At 39.7% G+C, this 18,235-nt stretch overlaps 1 protein-coding gene across 4 annotated transcripts in view; it reads right to left on the bottom strand.

Annotated features, from left to right (window-relative positions):
• Positions 1 to 18,235, bottom strand: part of LOC105193823 (RNA-binding protein Musashi homolog 2) — a 115,126-nt gene that overhangs the window by 94,799 nt on the left and 2,092 nt on the right. The gene's annotated exons all lie outside the window — the stretch shown is intronic.

Here is an 18,235-nt window from a genome sequence, read left to right as displayed (position 1 = left end):
ATCTTATTAAAATTTTATTTTATCTTATTTTGTTGTGGATCAATAATAAAACAAAAAAAAATTAAACCAATTTTCAACGATTGATTCCCCTTTAAGATAAATTTAAACAAAAAAAAAAAATTTTTTTTAACATGTTTTTTTACACTCTTTGCAGCGTTAAAATTTTATAATTTTTTGAATTTCCGAATTAAGAATCTTTTTTTCATTCATATTATAAGCATAAACTTAATTTCCAATGTACAGGATCGTAATTAATATTGTATCTAATTTCTAAAATAACATATTCAAAAGAAGCGTGTAGTTTCTACAATTTCTATTTTTGCCCGAAATTACGATTTCCCGTAGCGGTCTCCGTAACGACACGAAACAAATTCCATTCTCGTCTCGATTGTACCCGTTAAAATTCGTTTGATATCCCGAGTAAAACGCTACATTCACGAAAGAAAGTATCATTTCGTAACGATCCAATTTGTCTGAATATCCGTAATTTATCCGAACAGCCCCTCTCAGGTGGATTGCATTCTCTTGTAGATAAGAGAAAACTTTTGTTGCATTTTTCAAAGAATCGAGCATACAAAATGAAAGAGACTCTCGTTTCACACGACCGCATGTTGTATTCGTAAAAAATTCAGCGCGTTGAAAGCACTAAAATCCATACTGATCGCTAAACAAGCCATAAAACCTTAATCCGCTACTGTCGTAAGATTTCTCGAGGTAATGTCTCGAATCGTCGGCTCCAGGAATACGGTAAAGACATTATTTTTGTTCGAAACATTCTGCTGGCCTGTATTCGTGAAGTCAACCGCAAATTGGCCAACGGATTTTCGCGTTTTTCCATTAGCCAAGAAAGAGAGAGAGAGAGAGAGAGAGAGAGAGAGAGAGAGAAAGAAAAAGAGAAATATCGGCCTCCTTTTCGTTTGTCTCGCTTTCCTCACAATATTTCATGCCGCTGCGTCGTAACGACTACCTTTGACCCTATGTCCAATATCCGTGGACGGGTGGAACGACGCTGACAGAAGAAAAAAGAGAGAAAAGAAAAAAAGTAGGAAAAAGGAACGTCTGAAGCTGACGGCTTTCTCGCACGGCTGATTGAGCCGGATGACCAGAACGATTTAATGGACGACACAAAAATTATCGTCGCCTTTCCCGACCGCGGCTCATTGTTGCCAGAAGGCCGAATTTATCGGCTGGATCGAATCGGCCGGTCGGTCGCGATGGTTGCATCAAGGTAGCTAGATGGTTGCACGTAGCGCGGAGACTTCGATTTTCGATACGCTTGACGCTCGCTCACGCTCGCGAGCCAACAAATATTTTTCGATTCGGTTATAATCGACTTACACTTAACATCGTTCCGCTTCGAACAAAGCTTTGTAAAACAGGTCGTTATACGTGTTTATTGCAAATGTAAATGTTTTCACTTGGTTATAGACTTCATTATTAAATTCTTCTTTGCGGGATGGGAGTCATCGTGAAATTTCATGATAGAATTACCAATAAAATTGCGAAACGTGCGTCGCGCATTGCACGTTGCGTCAGCTAGACGTTCCGGTGTCCACCGCAACGAGATTTATAACACATTAGAGTCGTATCCTATTTCTTTCTCTCCTTTTTTTATTTTGTTTTTCGGGTGAAGGACTGTAAGTCCGATCTGGCCGGTATTCGGATTGGAACTTTGCCAGGAACAAATAACCTGCGTCCGCGCGATAGCTTTGTAACGCGAGTGATTTTCGGTATTCGAGAACATTGTATTTGCCTCTTTTAGCCGCCTGCGGCCCTACGAGCCCAGCGAGCCCTGCAAGCTCCACAAGCTTCGCCCTCTCGCACTAACGGTACGCTCTCACAAAGCTGCAGTAGTATGCAAATGGCGTGCCCTGCGAAATGTACGACAACGCGTGCACATATCACCCGCGTGAATGGCTTTTACGATGACCCCAACAATCGAAATGATACTTCATTATGGAATAAGAATCAATTAATGTTGCGCCGCAAATAAACCGGTGGACAATTTTCGATTAACGAAACGAGAAATACGTTAGCAATCAATCAATCAATCAATCTCTCTCTCTCTCTCTCTTTTAAATAATTAAATTAATTATTTTTCAAAAAGCGTTGTTTCGAAAGCATTGTTTCGAAAGATGTATATTTTTCAGGAAATACTATAAATATATTCAATAACGTTAATTCAACTGCATAAAAGCATTCCATTCTGGCTATCATTCCATTTCATTATTGTTTCTCTATATCAATAGCTGTAATAGAATCTCTTTCATGTACAAACGTAAATTTATATAAAAAGCCGTACTATATAAAAAAAGAGAACTGTTAGAGCGAAACATTTTTTATATATTTTTAGGATAAAGTTTCTTCTAAAATAAATTGCGTCAATTATATCAGTCTACAAAAAACGTGCGTTACTGCGTAGTAAAAACTAAAAAACACGATACTTTTCAGTATAAAACGCTATTTCGAGTATTCGACGGAAAAAGAAACCGCGATGAATAATTCTACGGCACTTCGTTTGTTAATCTAATAAAGAGTCTTGCGCATGAGTGAGGTCGTTTATTCGACGCGACGAGTAAAAGCCACCGAAAATTCCATACTCGTTGAAGTGAATTCAAAAATGCTGGAGAGAGAGAGAGAGTGAGAGAGGGGGGAGGAAAGGAGAGAGGAAAAGGGAGGAGAAACGAAACCGTGCCTAATCTGCGACGAGAATGTTAAAACCGAGACCACTTCCCCGTGAAAGCTCACGAAGTGCAAACAGAGATCGGTTGTGTCGGAACCTAACTATTCTTTACGAACGGTAAAGAGTACTAAAAGCAAGAGGAAGCACGTGAGAAGATGAAGCAGAGAAAAGGAGAAAGGGGAAAAGAAGAAGGAACCGGACCGCCGAAAAGCTTCGTGAAATTGCTCGTAAAAATTGACTGTTTTGTTGTGCACCGTCGGAATTTACGTACTCTTGCGACATTCTTTTACGAGCGTAAAATTTTACGGCTTGCACGCGCGACACATTAGATTTCAGATACGTGCGGAAACTGGAAAATGAGATTTCTCACAAAATACTTTGATTGAAAATTCAGTTTTGCGGAAAGCGGTCGTTAACCTGCCTAGTAAACACGATGTTATTTTGAATATGGCCCAACTAAACTTGGAAAATTGCTTTTCGACAAAAATATTAGCGAAATCGTATCAGCGTGATGATTGTTCAAGTACTCGGATATTAATAGACACAAAATGATGGAATTGGTTATTACACCTGCAGAGATTTAAAAAATAATCGCAGAGAGCGAAGCATCGAGATGGGGCCGTATACTCGATCCAACTGTCTCTCACGAGATGCCGTGCGCTAATTTGGCTCTGCGATTCTAACGTGGCAATTTCCGCGAAATTGCGCCATGCGACGTTCTTCTTCTCCTCTCCTCTTTTCTTTTTTCCATTTTTTTTTTTCTTTTTCCTTCAACACGTCGCGGTGAAATACGACGCTCCGGTCGAGGGCCCGGCCGGCCGAAAGGAAAAAAGTACCGTGTAAAGAGTCTTTGTGGATGACGTAATAAAATCTTCCTGTCTCCTCGAGTATAATGAGCGGCGTTCCGGCTACGGGGTAAGAAAGGACGAGAGACGGGGATGACACGGCCGGGAATTAGATTTAGCCCCGCGCGTTCGCTCCTCGCTCCGGGAGATAAAGGACCAACGGGGGACGAGACGGGTGGGAGGGGAAGGCAGAAAGGGGTTTTATCTCCTCGCGTGATTAAGCCGCGAGGTAGTATATCATCGATTATATTCTCGTTAGACTAAGTAGTCTAACGGCGCGACGGGCGTATACCTACGCGCCGGTATGCAGGGGCGCAGACGGAAGCTTGAACGGAGATTCGCATTTTCCCGCGTCTGCTCACGCGGAAAGATACGCGTCTTTTCTTCGTTTTCGCACCCTCCCTTTCGGGGTGCGGACAGGCTGCATCATATTTCGATTTACGGCGTAATACGCCGGCTGATCGAGATTATAGAGATAATCAACGGCATTTATTTAGTCGTTTATTACGGCGATCCGCGTTCCCCTCGTCTTCGAAGGAAGAGATAATTTGCGGTCTTCCGGTACGAAAAACTGACGATATCAGGTGGCCCCATTAGCTCTAAAATACAACTAAACGTTTTACGCTTCGAACAATTTCAGTTATTTAATTTTACAGTGATATTGCGAGTATTTTTATCACGGAATTATAATAGTTTTCGATCGAGCTTTTTACCTGAAAATATTTTTTCCCTTAACACACAATGATCAAATCTATCGAACGGAGATAATCAACGGTGGCGTTGATGGCGTTGTTTTTTTTTTTACATACGTTATAGATGCAGCGAGATCGATTAAAATTTATAACGTACGATACGACCGACGATAGTATTTAAGGGAAATCAATGGGAAAGAAACGCGTGAAACCCTTCAGGATTTAAGCACTTTGCATCTCCCCTAATGCATGTGGTACTTACGCAACCCATAGCTCAGCGTTTTTACTGCTACGGCATTACTTTCCTGAAACTGAAGAGTCCTTCAACGCGGTGAGTAACAGACGATGTGAGTCAGCTTGACTCATCCCGCGATTTTGAGAATTTTGTTCAGAAAAGAATTCGAAGCCGTTTCACAACTTTTCATTCGCAAGTTCGTTCAATCTTATTTCTATTGATCTCACGAGGATCAATCTACCTAAATATGAAGAGGATAAGGCTAAAGAAAGCGAAATTTCGCTCTTCATATGTCAAGTACATCAGTTTTTCGCAGAAAAGTCGACGTAAAGGTAGCTTTTCATTTATACGCGGGATATTTTTCCACTCGCGACATAACTGGTTAGCCATTCCCGCAGGAAGCAGGAAGACGAAGTTGCGTCGAGACAAGTTTCCCAACTGGATTAGTCGCGAGCCGGATTAAACGGCGAAGCCTATTGTATGATGGATTTACCAAACTTCAGAATAAAGTGAGTAGAGAACCACCTGCGGAGAGCAGAAAGAAAAGGGAGGGGGGGGGGAGGGAAGGGTAAAACGTTTGCCGAAAGCGCGCCGCGATTGAAATTACAACTTCTTTGTTTATTACGCAAACTCTGTTGAATTTGCTAATGTAAGTAAAAAAGAAACTTACATGCTAGAAAGAAGTGCGTAAAATAACGATTATTAATACTTTGCGACAAATCGCAAAGTTATATTTATTTGTATTAATTATCACATTTAATATTAATTACAAAATCAAATGTGTTTTATTTACGTGATGGCAGTTGAGATTATTCAAATTGATTTTTGTGACAAAATTTACATCAAGTTGAAAAAGCCATATTTCTAAATTCCCCCTTATAAAAATCATAAAAATCTCGTATTAACCTGAGAGAATTTTTATACGAAACAATAGCGACTTTTTTTTAGACTTGTTAATCATTTTTTTGTTTTCCCGTTCGTTCGTACCAGTAATATTTTCTGTAAAATTATATTTGGAAGGTATGACCTTTTCAAAAAAGGTACACTCTTCGATCAACATTGAGTCAGAATATAACAGAATTCAGAGGACACTTTCGTCAAGATAAATCGAGTGACGAGAACAGTAAAGAGTACTCGATGGAAATGGACGAGAGGTGAAGAGAGGCAAAGGGTTCGCGAACGCGCGCGCGCGCGCGCGCGTGCTTCATATAAATTCTCCTTCTGTTGCTTTTGCTGTCGTCGAGTGGACGTCGAACGCGAAAGAGGCGGCGATAAACTTCGCAAACAGATCGTACGCACGATCTTTCGTGATATATCTCGAAGTAGCGGCGCCAATAAACGCGCTACGCCCGAAAATTGATGTCCTCCCCTCCCCCGTCGTAACGTCTACATTACATACCGCAATTTTGCTCGTCGAAACGATCGAGAGAGTGACAGATTCATCAAGCGAAATTAATTATTCATCACGCTCGTTAGATAACGAGATCATCGATATCAATCTCGTTGCGGTGTTATCAGCACAATTACCATAAATCGGAGACAGTGTCGACTGTCGCTGGTTATCGAGATCGTATTCTCTTTGTAGCAATTTATCTGAAATTTTTCCGGCATTGTGCGATAGTGCGTGACTAACACGCATCGCGGGATATTTACGACACGCTATAAAAACGTTCGCGTTCAACGAATTTACTCTGCTCTACCTCTGCTGGCCTGCAAACTCCCTACCGAATCGCGCAAGCTTTAACAGCGACTTTACCGCTTATGTTCATCGCTAACGATCGAATAGAGGGAGGGAAGCGCGAAATTTCACATGCGCAATTATGATCGTAATATATAATTCCGATGGTTTTCCTATTTTTTCTTGCCGCTGTAAAAAATATAAATTTTTAGATATCGATTTATCGAACGGCTAACCGATAAAGTTATCGATAATTACAGGTATTCAGAGCGCTGCAGAACAAAGGGACTTAACGTAATAAATTCTATCGCGCTCATTACGCTATTGTGCACGAATAGAAATTTGTTCAATAGTAGTAAATTGATAAGTAGCTCGCAATGGAAATTCAGACTAATAACACTTATTAAATCATAGCGAAACGTAGATGTGTGTAATGTCGAAGAGAGTATGGAAGCGTATCGATTTATTAAAAGTAAATTCAAACGGCGAAACTTATCCCGGCGAAGCTGCTGGAACATTTTTCGAAAATCGAAGTCGCCCCGCGGACCGTTATAATCGCGTATGGCTACACAGTACTTTTAATAACATTTTTCCATGAATATGGGGTCGGTATACCCGCCGCTCGCTTCCAACCGCTCCTCCACTTTTTACATATTTTCCCAACGGCTCTGGAATTTTTATGAAAGTAAGTCGCAGATCCTTTATACACGACCGCGCGATAAATTGTTACATTAATTATGAGGTGTATCGATCCGCGCAGGCCAGTTCTTTGTCCAAAAAGTGGCAATTGAATGTTTCGCGTGATCAACGATTTTCCTTTCTATTGCCTTTTCCAGCCTTATCACATTTTCCAGCCTCACCACGATATCAAGCAAAATGGTAAAATCCTTAATTAATTTAGCATTGATAAGACTATCGCAATAACATACGAAAAATATCGACATCGATGATTGTCAATGAGTGCCTGCTGCCGTTGTAAGTTCATATGCGAATTGAGTCCGCGAGGTTGACTACGCGTCGATTATGCTAATCTCGCTCGCTAATCTGCCTTGCATGAAATCGCATGTCGCACGCATTGTCGCGGGAGTACAATTACTTCCATCCCCCGTCCCACGTTTCCCCGATAGCGATTCGTTAATGCATGGTCGCTTCGAGATTTTTCATCGCATCGACGAAAGGGATGGATAAATTAAAGAAAAGAAAAAAAAAGAATAGATCGGTGGAAGGGAAGGAGGGGGCGATGGGCGGAAACTTGGCGATTCTCAATTTTCCAAAGCTTATGGAGCTCTCCGCGAGAGAGTAGCGGCCAAAGACACCTGGGTACCCTGGGTAAACGGTGAAAACTTTCCCCGAACTTTTGCCCGAGAACAATCGAGATGCATAATATCCACGTTAGTGAATATACGAAGAACGTTCGAGACGAGACGGCAGGCGGAAGGCGGATAACGTAAACTTGGAAAATCGTGTGGAATTTATCGGCGAGATTTCACGTTACGAGTTATTCGCCGTGAGCAACGCCGGAAATGAAAAAGAAGGATACCCCGGTTATACCGAATCCGTCGCGTCGTGACGATGCAATTCTGCGCGTGCATTTTATCGAGGCGATTCCTTATATATATATACACAGAATGTTCTCCTCTCGTCGCTGAGTCAAAGTAAGCGTTACCCGTTCAAGAAGTATGCACCAACTACTTGACACGTTGTATCCCGCCTCCCGGGTCTTAACGTCAAACAAGTTCGTCCTGGTTTTGGCTTCCTAAAGCGCCGCTGAGAGAGAGAGAGAGAGAGAGAGAGAGAGAGAGAGAGAGAGAGAGAGAGAGTAAACCTTCGCGGTACTTTGCCGAGCTCCACGAGACTTACAACTTACAACGGACATTCTTCGTCTTTACGCTCTACGCTCTACGCTCTTTCCTCGATCTCGTCAGGGATCTCGTTTCGCGTCTTAGCATACCCGCCTCCCGTTTCTACCATCTCGGACCCTTTCTTTTGCCGCACCGTTACGTTTTATACTGACGTTACGTGACTGCGAAGCGCAGTTTACAGACGACTGAGCCTCGCGATGCTATTTCTTCTCGAAACGCGCGCATCCGCGGTATCCATCAGCGCCGCGGAAAAGATACGTCGACGACGGAATAACGGCGCGGAGAGGCGTCCTGGGTGATGCCGGCGCCACCGTAACTTACGATTCCGCGAGGATTCGCGAATCGGAGCCGGTAAGATCCCTTCGTAATACCTTGGAGGATCGAAGGCGAGGAAATATATGTGTAAACTATATGTGGGACAGTCGAGGCACGCAGTGTCGAAGGATTTCAACGACACCGCTAGCCTCATACGTTATTTCGACGTTTCTCTCTCTCTCTCTCTCTCTCTCTCTCTCTCTCTCTCTTTATTGTTCTTTCTCTCTTCTCCTATTTCTTTCTTTCTATTCGATACTTCTTTTTGTTCGATTTCGTTCGATACGTTTCCGGATGCTGCCAAGTCTTTCACCTTAACAGGTCGCCCGATATTCCTCAGGCGGAATATGGTACAATCAAGATGAAGAATCAAGAAAAATGTAATTCTACGATACGAACAGGAAAAAATGTATCGCGTTGTATCATTGTGTAAAAATATACCTCCCGGCGTCGTGTTTACCTTGATAGACAACGAGTAACATGTTATATCGGGTTACATCGATAAAATGCGTATAGAGTTCTGTTATGGCTGTATATACTGTTATTGAACGTTGTTATAGTAATTGATACCAGAACATTTTCCAATTAAACTTTTTTCTTCTTATAACGCGTCTTCGTTAAATGTTATATTTTTCTTATTTTTTATCAGGTCTTCCCCTTCTCTTTCTTGTAACCCAGGAATATAGAGTCACTTAAGGAGAGCTTTAAACCACAGCAGCAAAAAATTAGAACTCAGTAGCAATAAGTTTCTTTATTGATAGAGAATATGTACTTATTTTTTACTTCTTCTTACTTTTTTAAAAAAAAATATTGAATAAATCTATATACGTGTAATAATCTCAATTAATAATAAATTATAAAACAATCAATAATATACATTTAATGATTTTTAATTAGTATGTAAAAATTTTCTCACGTGATACGCAAAACTAGGTAACTATTCTCAAGTTAAATACGATTTGCATCATTAATCGCAAGATTTAATAACGATCTTATATTTAAGTAGGAGCTTTAACAAAGTGAATGTAATGATCAACGACGAATCGAAACAGAAGCAATTTGCTAGAGTTCTTTTGGAATTTGAGACAAAAACGGGACCTGGTGACTGATTAAGAATGCCTGTAGGTGTCTGTCCCATAAAGAGTACAATGAGCGGCGGAATTAATCTCGCACACCATCGTGCGTGCGTGATAGGGAAGGAAACTCGACTCAATTACGAGGGTCAAACCCAAGAGATCCTTTAGGGGATGATCGGACGGCGAATATGTCACGATCGAATCCTGCAAATTGTTTCTCGCCAATTGAATCTTCTTTCTTATCCCGCTGCAATCTGGCAAAAAGCTTTCGTAAAATAATTGTAAGAGCTACTTTGCGGTTAATTTGCTATTAAAAGAAAAATCCGTCCTATCAGAAGTGAGTCTGTCGATCGACGCGACGCGACAGAAAAATAATATTTCTGATCAAGTGGAAAAACGTTGATTATTCAACTTTGATAGATGATAAATTTAGATGCTTTTTAATATTTTAAGCGCAAATTAATCCAATTCACTTAAAAATAACGATCCAACATCAAATATTCCATTAAATGTTATTTTGTTTAAAAAAAAAATATATAAAATAAGTGTTAACGGGCTAACGAGTTGAAATTGAACAACGAGGTAAAACGTTTTAAAATTTAATCTACGTTTTTTGTTAATTAAATACCGATAAAGATTTGCCAGCGAGGTACCGAAACGCGAAGAGGACGATATGTAACATTAGATATTCGGTCGTCTTGCTAGGTTTATGGGCGGCAGGCCTGGCGTTGTCGCCAAGGAGACAAGGTGCGCAAGTAGCATCATGGCAGATGGTTTTAACGACAGCTCGAGTTACTAAAGGGTTTCAGCTTTAGTATCGACGACCTTTCGCCCCGTCGCATCATTGTACGCGGTTCTCTAAACGATAAAGTAGCCAACTAATCGCCTCTACGCGACTACACCATACTTCGTGCGGAAACGAGATAATGCACTGATGCCGTATGATGCAGCAGCGTGCGAAATAACAGAGTGAAACCGCAATATATATGTATATATATATATATGTATATATATATATAGTACGTCCATATCTGTGCGCTCATAACATTATGCGCCGCGATATCTGAATTTTGTCTTATCAGTAAAAGTGGCATTAATAGCTCAGGGATTGTAATTTATTAGATTTCTAAAATTGAGAAATAATAAGACTGTAATCGGTTCTTTATATGGGCCACGTGACATACTTATTTAAATAATTCATTAGATACTAATTTATTAAGCTAATCTCAAATGAAATTATAATGAGACGTTATTTGTGTTGCTACATACATAGCGATCTAATCTCGATTACAATCGATTAAAACTGTTGCCTACAATTTTTAACGCATTATTTTCAGATATGTTACGCTGCATATTCATCGTCAATTTTGAAATGTATAACGTTTAAATACAATTTTAGCATTTCAAAATGTATAACAAATTAAGATATATTCATCGACGTATGATGAAGATTGGAAATTTGTATTTTCAGTACGGAGGATAAAATGGGACGTGTATGGCATTCACGTTTTCAAACATTCTCCGCGTCATCTGAGATAATTCACGAGCGACGTGCTTAAACGACGCCGGATTTGCTCGCACTTTTAACGCGATTGCGCCTCGCGCTTTTGTAAAAACAAGTATTCCTATATCTCAAAACTTTGGCAATAGCCGGCGCGCGTACGGCGAAATTCGCCGGCCGTGGATTCCCCGCGCACCTTCATATGCGAGCATTGTGTCCGCGAACATTTGGGCTCGGCGCTCGGGCCGAACTTTCGACCCGAAACTACTATAATTTAGAACCGCGGGGCAGTTTACCGGCACGCGCGCGGACTTGCCGCCGCCATCAGTATGTGGCGAAAAATCGATTGCGCTCTTCTGACAGCACGCGCTGCACACTCAGTAATTCAATAACAGAACTCGCGGGATAATCGCCAGTAAAATGGCGCAACGTGAATTTTCATCGCGGCTAACAAATTGACGCACTTAATCATCTGCTGTTTCGATTTCTCTTCCTTTAATACATGACAGTCATATATTCATCAATAAGGTAATAAGTCTGTTGAAGCCTAGGTCGCAACAAGATTGAACGGTGGCAGGTAAATCGTTTGACAAGAGCGACAAACGACGAGGGAGGGCAAGAGTGAGTGAGTGAGTGAGAAAGGAGAGAATGGTGGCCATTAACGCTCCTTGTAATTTGACATTAGCTGTCTTCCATCAGCAACGCTAGCTTAATTACATTCCACAATGCTGGCCGCTTATTGTATTCTTGGACGGAGTTATGTTTCCAACAACGTCACTGACACCACGACGCGACAATGACGCGCGTGCGGACCCAAGATAGATATAGCGTCCAAACGGGAAAATCCAAACGAATTACTTGGCACACATCGAACGGCTAGAGACGCACGTGTATATATCTACAACTTGTTAGTTAGCTACAAGTAAAGCGTCCTTAAGAAATGTAGTACGTCACTTTGAATTAAGTTGGTGTCTCTAAGAATAGCAAATGTTGTACGGATTCTCATCTCGTTTTAGATTAGATTGCGTAACGGTCAAATAAACAGCAAAACTACGTGACTTTTCAGGTATCCACCATTCCTAAATATAACAACAGTTCATAATGAACACGCACCGTAGCGTTTTTTTTTTTTTTTTTCTTATAAATGTCTTGTGTTAATATAAATACACGGAAAAGAATTACTATCAAATCATCAACAAACAAAATTTCTTCCTGTCAGTAAATTATTAGGTTATTTAAGATTATAAATTCTTTCAAGATTTAATATTCTCACTTATATATTGAAACAATAAATTGTTGATTTCATACAAACTTTTTCTTCTGTGTAGTTTTAATTGCAAAAGTTAATAAAAGCGCATGATTCGCTCACGAGGGAAGTGTTACGGAATTGATGTATGATGAAAAAATGATACAGAGGGCAATTCTTTTTTCATCACTTGTGATAAATCTTGACGTGATAAATCGACGATGTGTGAAGATGAAGAAAGAAACATCGACTGGTGGTTCGAACATATTCAATTTCCTTCGACACGAAGGATACTATAATTCAGTTTCGTAAGTTTGATTAAAAAAATGTCACGAAAGCTTTAGTCGTCGCGCGTGCTTCGCCGAATTGCCTGGTAGCGTAAAAAAAAAGAAGGAAGATAGGGCTAGAAAAATGACAAGAGAGAAAGAGAGAGAGAGAGAGATGGATAGATCGGATCGGCAGTGTCGTCGATCTAATTTTATCCGTGTCACGGTGGACCGAACCCGAAGAGGGAAGACTCTTTCTCTCTCTTTCCAGTACCGTGAAAAGGGAAAACGGGAGCTTTTGCGCGATCTGCCCACAGCGGGATGGAAAAAGCTGCTCATCGAAGCTTGCGACGACGACGGAAAACAGAAGCGATCGACGTCATCCGAGGCTCGTTAGGCCTCTGGAAGGCTTTGATCGCTCGGCCGGACGCCATCTCTCATCGAAGAGAGACAAAGAGATGTTCCGCGCGTACATAACATTGTCGTACAGAGTGTATCTGCGCGAGCGTGTCAAACGTGAAATTTTGAATTTGAAATAAAAATTTCAAAAAATCTCCCCATACACAAATATTGCCTCGTTATATTTAATTCGATTAATTTTTTTCAGGTTTCTTTACAGAGAGGACCGTAAAAGAACCGTGAAAATATTGGCTGATCCTGCGTGAAACGTTTTCGATTTCGCGATCGATGCTTCGAACACCTCATTCACGACAACAGCCGTGCCTTATCGTTCTCTCTTATCGACTCTGACGAATTCATGAGCTGACGTTTCGTAGATTTGGAGATAAAGCGAAACATGAGTGATAACTAATGACTGAAAGTAAACGTCGCGATCCCGCCGTGCAATAAATTGCTTGTTTCGCGTGCGGCTCTTTTTGCCGTTGCGGCCGAGAATGGTGGAAACGGCAGATCATTTTCCGTGACTGCGCTTTTTGCGACATTCGGATGATAAGAACCAGAGATAGGAGGAGTTTGAGAACGGATGCGATGGACGCAAAGACGGTCCCCTTGTAGTCGATCGAAAAAACTTTCACGAGTTACGAACAAAAAACGAAGAGCACGTAGTTTCGCGATCGCGAAACTCACGAAGTGAGCAATCGGAGAGAACTGCCTCCGCGACAGATTGCCGCGGAAGTGTCAGTTGGCTTTAAGATAATATTTGTCTACATATCTGATTGTGAATCGATTATTTCAAGGCGTGAACTTTATAAGAAAAAGCTATTATTTGTCGCTATATCATTTTCTCCTTTTTACAACTTAATGGAAAAATGCAAACTTTTAAGCAGAGTAGAAATTTTTCTAGCCGTAATTAAAAATTTTTTTATATACATAAAGCTGTATTAATATATATATATATTTTTTTTTAATTGCCCTAAAACAACTTTTTACTTTAAACTTCGTTAAGAGCTCTCGTATTTTTTTAACTAACCGATTTAAGTGATAAAACAGTGTGAGGAAATTTCGCAGGCTTGCAAATATTGATCCGGTATACGTACAAGGCACTGGTCGGTCATCAATACAACCCGGCAACACGCTCTTTTAGCCTTTTAATCGTTGTCGATGCGTTTCCCGAATACAATACCACAGCGTGACTGCAAAAACGTCAGTTGGCTTAAAAATACTATTTACCTACGTACGTCTGATTGAATCGATTGTTTCAGGAAAGGTATAGATCATTCGAGGAAAACTTTCTAAGAAAGAAAAGTTGCAGCTGTTGTTGTTGCTGTATACTTTCCTCTTTACGTAGATTCATAATGCAGCGGAAGAGAATGGGAACTTCTAAGTCGCATAGAAATTTTGTTTTTTAGCCGTGATGTAAAATCTCTCAGCGTGGCTGAGACTATCTCTCTCTAATGTACATTGTTTACTTTGACAAGAAAATTTTTTTATTTTTTTACTTCAACTTCATAAAAATGTACTCTCGTTTCCTCTTTGAACCGTCCGATTTAAACTACGATACGACGGTGTGAGAAAATTTCGCAAAGACCTGCAGATATGAGCGTCGGTCCGGCATTCGCGCAGGGTAGGTCGGTCATCAAAACGACGACCCGGCGACACGCTCCTTTAGCCTTTTAATCGTCGTCGACGCATTCCCCGAGTACGCGAATCGCATGACCAGTATGTAATTAGCCCGCCTGTAATTTCGTCTCGCGTAACGCGCGCATAAAGACCACATAAAGGGCCAGATGGTAGTCTGAAAATAAAAAGAAAGAACGAAAAGAGCGACGAAGGAAGACAGCGGAAAAGGGAGGCAAGCACGCTGTAATTTTACACGAGCGATGTACGTACAATATTAGACAGACACGATTTTTTTTTCAGCATCATAAACGCATACCGCGGTAATGCGCACGTCGTTCGCTATATTCGAGCAACGGTAAACATGACAATTTAACATTTATACTGTATTAAAGCCATAAAATGCAGCGCAAATCCAGTTTTGATATTTCACATCAGTTATTTTTTTTCTGACTAGACGTTATTGCATATTATACCGTACAAACTGAAGAAACATATATTTAACGTAAATAATTAAAATAGAAAATTTTTTTATAAACATGGTCCATTCAGAACGATTATTCATTTACAAACAATTATTCATTTTGCTTGTCAACCGAGATCACCAAATCTCACACTTTTACATTTTTATTTGCAAGACTATGAAAAATTTAGCATAGAAAGATTTGTCGAGCTAAATTAATACAGCATATTAATGATACGAAAAAATAACCTGGAGAAATTACCATTACGTGAAGAAAAAACGAGCACGATCTTCTTTATTATTCAACAATTCATTTTAAACCGCACCATACAATCTACTTGAAAAGAAGTACAATATTTTGCTGATGACATGTTTAAAAATTTGGATACAAACATAAAAATAATTTTGTTAGACCATCAGAATAATTATGTAGAAAGCTAATTGCCAGAATATCAAAACTTTTTGCAGCATTGCTCCATAAATTATTTTGATGGTTTAACGTGATTGTTTTCAGATCTGTATCCAGCTATATTTCCAGATGCTTCAGCAAAATTTTTTTTTTTCGTGTATTAATAAACCAGGAATACCTAGTTGAACAATTTATGAAATTTTTGTTTCCCGTTTTTTATTTTAAATCAAATTCTAAAACATTGTGCTTTTATTTATAAACCTCAAACATTTGTAAATAAATAATTCATATTGGATCTATATGTATAAAACATTTATTTATATATGCTACCATTTGTACAGTTTATATGAGAAATACACTCCTTTAATTTGTGCAGTACGCCATGTATAATGCAAAAATTGTAACATCTCTCTCCGTATTTTAGTCACTGAATCAAAATCGTTTGGCGCTACGAAGCTTCGATTGCGGATGGAATAAAGAAGTGTTTACCGCGTCTTTAGGGAAAACGAGGATTAAGGACACGCTCCTTGCAGCGCCTCTCAGAATCTTTAATAAGCGATATCGACATTCGCGGATTTCCATAATAGCGGGACACGTAAATCCAGTGTTCGAACTCGATTCGAACACATCAGGAACAGAAGGGGAGCAAAAAATCGTCGCTCGCAATGTCGACATTAAAATTGCAAAGCGCGCAGACAGGAGGCGTCCTGCGCCCAGCTTTTCTTCGATTCTCCTCTCGTCTTGCGTCTCTCCTTCTCTTAACCCTCTCCCGACATTGCTCGCGATTGTCCCCGGAGATCTCGCTTCGACAAGTAGCACTAAATGAAAAACTCGTCGTCGTGAAGATACGTTAGCGTCCGCGGATGCGTTATATTAAAACCCGCCATTGTTCGCCAACGCCGGATAAGCGGGAGCAGAAATAGCAGAGCAAGAGGGATGTGCTTTTGCTTGCCAAATCGTTTCTTCTGCTCCGCATCGATTTGCACGGGAAACACTCAGGTGTAATAAAGATAATACGAGAGCGCTAAGTCGATAAAACCGAAAAGTCTGATAAACCGAACGATGCGAACAAGAATTACTCCGCGGAATAAAGTTTCGCTTTGAGCTTTCCTTAGAAATTGTTTGAAATATATCTAACGTTAGTCCGTGAAGTGAATTGATTATAATAGCCAAGAGGGGTTGTAAATGACTGCTCGAGACTTTTCAGTAGAAGTTACTTCCAGCGGAAGGATATAAGAAGAAGAATGAAAGGAGTCGGAGCAAGAGTAGAATAAGTCCATAATTTGTAAAATTTCCTTTAGATATGTCTTCATATTCAAAGTGGGCATCATAAATTATGAACTTACTCCGCTTTCTTTTTTTTGCCTCGAACTCTCTGTCGAATATAAATCGGTATTATCTGCCCGTAAAGATTCATAGTCACAAATGTATCATTAAACCTTGTGCTTATTAAGCATGAAATGGAATAGAAAATAAGAAAATATAGAAATTAGAAGTTGTGTGTATTATAAACGATCAAATCAAAGTATTAAATACATGGAAAGTTCAGAATCCTAAATAATGCTACTCACATAGACAGCTTAATTAGTACGTAAAATAATTATGAATAAATAAAAAAAAATAGTACATTATTATTTCCAAGAACAAATTTATTGTTCAATACTTTTTTAACTCTCTAAAGAGAAAAAAAAGTCTTTCCCACATCTATAAAAATTTCACAAAGGCAGATTGTCTCATGAAATATAAAAGGATCTGGTTTCTGCGTATATTTTAAGATATGCCGGTCTTCGATATTTTTCCCGCTATTTTAGCAAACTAAAGTTAATGATTTTTCCGAAAAAACACCGGAGTCGGAGCGTTCACGATCGAAACAAAATCGTGCGACTTAAGGATGTTTTGGCAATATGAGCTAAAAGTTATCAAACTTTAAAAACTGAAGGCTCCTCTAGGTTTATTTTTCTTCCTAATCAAACATAAAATAAAAAATTTTGATCGTCGCGAATGCTCGAATTGTGGGGCAAATGCCCTGAAACGAGTTGCAAAAAATGAAAAATGTGATTTATAATAGTTTTTGCAGCAAAAATTTCTATATTTTGCTGCAGTTTTAAATAAATAACTTTTATACAAGTAAGTGGATCTAAATAAATTTTTGGACAAATATTTATTAAAGTTTTGTTAGAATATGTAAAAATTTTGATTTAATTGGTAATGCTACTTTTCTGATTAAATTTGCAAATAAGTATAACAATAGTATGTAAATATATAAATTATTATATAATTATATAAAAATATGCAATTATATTTTTAATATATTAGAATATAAAAAGAGTGTAACTACAAACACAATTTTAAATAAGAATCAAGAATAAACAAAAAATTAAATAACTTCTAAACCAATAAATGAATTATGCTCAATATTGCACAGATACGTAAACGTAATGCTAGAATATTCTATGAAATTTGCATATTTTTAGTAATGTTTTAAGATATAACCCATACATCCTTAAGCAGCTCCATCGAAAACTTCTCGCCTCGCGCCAGACTTAAAGATCGTCGAAATTTTGTGGATCGCGCGTCGCGGTCCCGGCATACCCGGATCCGAAACGAAGAGCCGTCGGTCGTGCCACGTCAGGCATTTCGGATAGTATCGGCGATCGAAATTTATGGCACGCTCAGAATTGGGCCGCATCGACCGACGCCGCGGCGTCGTGCGATTTACGCGCGTAATGCCGTGTCGTATCGGTATCGGTATCAGTGTCGGTATCGGTATCGGTATCAGTGTCGGTATCGGTATCGGTATCGTACGCTACGTCTCAACGGAGGGGGGGAGGACACCGAAACTCGAAACGGTGAGATGAGATCGCGTATAAACAAATCGTCCTTTCGCGGTGGCGGATGTGTGCGCGCGTGTAACGTCACTAACGTCACACTGTGGCCTTTTGCATGTAACA

The sequence above is a fragment of the Solenopsis invicta genome, chromosome 16 (assembly GCF_016802725.1).
Source record: "Solenopsis invicta isolate M01_SB chromosome 16, UNIL_Sinv_3.0, whole genome shotgun sequence".
In the NCBI taxonomy this organism is placed as follows: Eukaryota; Metazoa; Arthropoda; class Insecta; order Hymenoptera; family Formicidae; genus Solenopsis; species Solenopsis invicta.
This window is presented reverse-complemented; position numbering and strand designations above follow the sequence as displayed.